This window comes from Heterocephalus glaber, unplaced genomic scaffold (genome assembly GCF_053883595.1).
Source record: "Heterocephalus glaber isolate CG9 unplaced genomic scaffold, H.glaber_assembly_v1.0 deba00001613, whole genome shotgun sequence".
Classification (NCBI taxonomy): domain Eukaryota; kingdom Metazoa; phylum Chordata; class Mammalia; order Rodentia; family Bathyergidae; genus Heterocephalus; species Heterocephalus glaber.
Window position 1 is genome coordinate 14,638,024 of NW_028258384.1, and position 5,119 is coordinate 14,643,142.

Sequence of the window (5,119 nt, forward strand, 5' to 3'; positions counted from 1 at the left end):
AATATATCATATTTACTGGAAATTGTGAGCCAGAAGCTCAGCTGGTCCCAGCACCCAGAAAGGAAGGAAGCTCCCAGCCTCCATCTGAGGCTCCTAGGGAAGAGAAGGTGAGCTGGTCCCAGCACCTGGAAGGAAGCTCCCCCACTGCCATCCCAGTCTCCTAGGGCAGAGAAGGTGAGCCAGTCCCAGCACCCAGAAGGAAGCTCCCCCACTGCCATCCCAAGCTCCTAGGGCAGAGAAGGTGAACTGCATGGGCACCAGAAGCACCCCCCCCCGTGGAAATGAGAAAACACATAAACAAGCCTCAAAAACAGACTATCAGATCACCTACAGCAACGCTAAAGGGAAACGAGATGGAACAATCTGATACTGAACCACCTGGACTCTCTGAACTGGCAACAAAAGAGGATCTGGGAAAAATGAAATCAGAAATAATTACTCAGATAACAGCAAAGATTTTTCTCATGGTGCAAGACATGATTAATAAATCTAGAGAGGACACAGATAAAAAATAGAGGATGTGAGGAACATGATGGAATCCCAACATAGGAAACAAATGGAATCCATAAAACAGATACAAACAGATTTCCAAGAGATTAAAAACTCCATTGAAAGTCTGCACAGCAGAATGAACCAATGTGAGGATAGAATTTCACATATAGAAGATAAGATTGCAATTAGTGATGAAGAAAAGAAAAATTGCTTAAAAATTATAAGGGAACACAAGGAATCAATCCAGCAGCTGCCAGACAATGCAAAGAAGAATAACATGACTGATTGGAGTCAATGAAGAAAGAGGAAAGACTTCAGATGACATAAAAAAACTTTTCACAGAAGTGATGGCAGAAAACTTCCCAAGCAAGGGAAAAGAACATGACATATAGATAAGTAAGGCATATAGGACTCCAGCTAGCCTTAATAAAAAAAAAATCTACACATAGGCATATAATAGTTAGGATTCCAGAAATCCAACAGAAGAACAAAATTCTATAAGCAGTGAGAGAAAAGAAACAAATCACATACAAAGGAAAGCCTATCAGAATCACAGCAGACTTCTCAATGCAAACCCTCAAGGCAAGAAGAGCTTGGAGTGATTCATTTCAAGCCCTAAAGGAAAACAGCCTCCAACCCAGATTGATGTACCCTGAAAAACTATCTTTCAAAATTGATGGAGAAATAAGATACTTTCATGACAAAGAGCACCTCAGCAAATTCATGAATGCCAAACCAGCACTCCAAAAAATTTTAGACAATACCCTAGGAAAAGACAATGAGGATCACAACCCCAGGAAACCCAGCAGAATGAATCCATTGGGTGTGACAAATTAAACACAAAGGGGGAGAATCCAACAAAAAGAAAAAGCCATGACAAGGCTTTTAAAACTTTTAACTTCATCTCCCTATTGAGAGCATAATTCAATCTTATTATTGTACTGATTAGTATTTTTCTGATTCTAGATTTGCACACCATTCCTTGTGCTATACTGGCTATTTATCATCTTCTTATGTCTACATTTTAATTGGATTGTCTATTAATGAGCTCTAAGAATTCTTTATATATTCTGTTCATAGGTTATATGCATTGTAAATATGGTCTGTTTATGAACTACTTTTCATTTTAGTGATGTCATTTAAAATTCTAAATATTGATGGAATCTCATTTATCAATTTTTCCTTTTACATCATGTTTTTTGTATCCTAGATAGTTCTTGCCTACCCTGAATTCATAAATATTTCCCATTATAATTTCTTCTGAAAGTTTCATACTTTTAGGCTTTCTTATTTAGGTTCATAGATCCCTTCAAGTTATTTTCATGTATGGAAAAAAAGGGTTGAGGTTAATTTTTTATATACAGATACCAGGTGTTCTAGTGCCGTTTGCTGCAAACACTATCTCTTCCTCGGCTCTTGAATTGAGCTTATATTCTACAAAATGCTAATGTTAAATAATCTTTCAAAACTCAGTGGACCATATATGTGTGGTTCTATTTCTAGATTCTCTGTTTTATTCCAATGAGCTATATGTCTTTCCTTACACCAACACTGCCTTGATTACTGTAGCTTTAGAAGAAGTCTTAAAATTAGGTAGTAAACGTTTTCCAACACTGTTTTTGTTTTTGTTTTTAATTTTTCTAGGTCCTTTGTACTCCTACATAACTTTTAAATTACAATATCCAATTCTTCATTTTTAGCAAGTATAAACAGACCTGAATTTTTATATATACCTTGTGCTTTCTAATCCTGCTAAATTTGAGTACAAGTTCTAGGGGCTCCTAGAGATTTCTTAGTATTTTCTCTGTAGATGATCATTTCATCTACATATAAAGATTTTGCGTCTGCCATGCCAATCCTATCCTAGTTGTGTCATTTTATTGCCAGACTATTTTGGTGGGGACTAGGTTTCAAAGTTTAATGGACAAAGAGTAAGCATATCTGGCCTTGTTCCCTACCTTAAGGAGAAAGCATTGTATCTTCATTCATATAAGGCGTTCTCACTGGAAGTATGGAGTACATGTCTTTAATCTGTTGAGAAGTTCCTGTTCTACTTCTAGTCTCCTGATAGCTTTTACCATGAACATCTGTGGAATTTAGTCCAATACTTTTTCTGCAACTACAGACAGGATCATATGGCTTTTTCCTTTCCTCTTAAAATGATGACTTTTGGGGGTGGATCTTCCAATGCTGAACCAACACTGCCATCCCTATAACAAAACCACTTTCTACATACTGCCAGATCTGACATTTTATAGTTTGTTAAACAAATTTCTATCTATGTTCATACTTTTTTCTTCTATTATCTTTATCCAGTTTTAGGATTAGCACAATGTTGAGTTCCTAAAATGATGGGAGAAGTATTCCTTCTTTTTCTGCTTTAATTGTTTGATATAATTTATCAGTTAAAATGTTTATGAGCCTGCTGTTGTCATATAGGTAGGTTTTTCAAGCTAGGAATATACTTTCTTTAATAGGTGCTATTCAAATTTTATATTTCCTCCAGAGTTAGTTTCATTAATTTGTCTTCCAAGGTACTTCTTAGAAGTTGTCAAATTTATTTCAAAACAGATTTTTGTAATATGCTTTCTATATCCTTTTAAATTCTGTAAAATCTGTTGTAATGTTTCCTAGATCTTAATATTGTAATTTAAAAAATGTATAACTGATATTGTGTAACAGGAAGAAAAGGTCTAAAAGAGCAAGGAAATTGGGAGGGGTAGGGGAAGGGATAAAAGGGAAAGGAAAAAATATGAGAAAAAAAAATGGAAACAAGGTCTTTGCAAATAGGGAATGGTGGAGCGGGTGAAGGGAGGGCAAGGTAAGGGGGAAAAAAATAAGAACCAAGAGATTCATGGAATGGTACAAGAGCCCAATGATGAATGTAACTGTATTTTATACCTAAAATGTACCAATAAAGTTAATGAGGGGGAGAAAAAGAAATTGTGAGCCAACATTCGTACAGAAATATTATCTAATGCCCAGAATTAACATTAATTTTCACATTTCATGTTGTATAATTTTATGATTTATAAATGCATAATATATATGAAGTGTGAAAGAGAAATATAGTCAATATATAAATTTTACAATCTTGTTACAGTAAAAGAAATTGCCATTAATCTATCATAAAATACTCCCCCTTTCTTTGAAAAAAAAATATATATATACCATTGTTCATTAGTTAAGGAAGATTTTAGCATTAGGAAATATTGGTTGAAGGATGTGTAGAATTTTGAAAATGTAGAATTTTGAATGTTTTATATTGTTTACTCATTATTTTTGTATTTTGAATTATCTCATCATATCTTTTCTGTATTTTTTGGTCTTTACCATAATATTGAAAGTTAATCTGAGATATATGTTGCATATATTTGCTTCCAAAATATCATTTCTCCCCAAAAATTCAAAATTTACTAATTAAAATTGGTCTATGGTCAAATTTTTCAATCATTTTTGTTGTAACTAGATTTTGAGTTGCACACATTTTGTACACCAAAGCTATACAAAATTTCAGGCATTTTTTTTCTACTTCTTATATTGCCTCTGTTATTGGTTGTTTGTACTAAATATATGTCATCAAACACTTTGGATTTCATCTTCTACAAAGTAGACTTATTTTTTTTTTACAAAATCATTATTAATTACCTCAATATAATTAATTATATTTTCCTATTAACCTAGAGATATAAAAGGACATTATATTCTGAATTCATTATTGTGCTTGAGTCTAATTTTGCAATTTTTCATTAATCCATTTGCTGCTTAATTCTTAGTGTACTAATATGTTATTGCTTTACTATAGTGCCTTGAATTATGTTTAAGTAGGTGATAAGTTTTGTGGTTTCACAAAGCACATGGTTTTCATTCTTTTACTGAATATATTTTCATGTTTATTTGTCAATATTGGTGAACAAAGTGTATCTGTATTTCTGTTAAGATTATATTAAATCATTTGACTTTGAAAGTAAATTTCATAATATTTTTATATTTTTCATTTCTTCCTGATTACCTATGTGTCTTTTAATTTAATTTTCATTGCTTCTTGGCCTTTTGGCTAAGATCAAGTGTAATTTAATTTTCAGATTTTTTACCTAAATGGCTTGCAAATTTCAAGATATTGATCTATATTTTCCCAGAATAAATGAGGCTTTTCTGTTCATTTATATCTTTACATGGTGATTATTTTTTAATGACATTAGACTATTTCATATTATTAATATATAATTGTTTATAATACATTATGCTCACAGTGTGAAATTCAGTGATTTTTATTATATTCACAAAATAGTATAATTAAAATAATCATGTTTCACTAGAGAAACAACCAGAGAGAGAGAGAGAAAGAGAGAGAGAGAGAGAAAGAGAAATTTATTACAGGAATTGGCTCAGGTGGTATATAGTTATGGGGGCCTAGAAGTTTCATGATCTTCTTCTTTGAAGTTGGAGAGCCATAATACTGGAGAGAAAAAGATTTTTAATCCTTCAGTCTTTTCCATGGAGTATGTTAGCAATGGAATTTATACAGATGTACTTTATTATATTGAAATAGTTTCCATCAATTGCAAATTTTTAATTGTTTTTTTACCAAGTTATTTTAGCTTTTTAAAAATAGTTTCAGCATCAT

At 32.4% G+C, this 5,119-nt stretch overlaps 1 pseudogene; it reads left to right on the forward strand.

Moving 5' to 3' along the window:
- Positions 1-4,529: 4,529 nt before the first annotated feature.
- LOC147822494 (U2 spliceosomal RNA) lies at positions 4,530-4,648 on the forward strand (annotated as a pseudogene).
- The last annotated feature ends 471 nt before the right edge of the window (positions 4,649-5,119 follow it).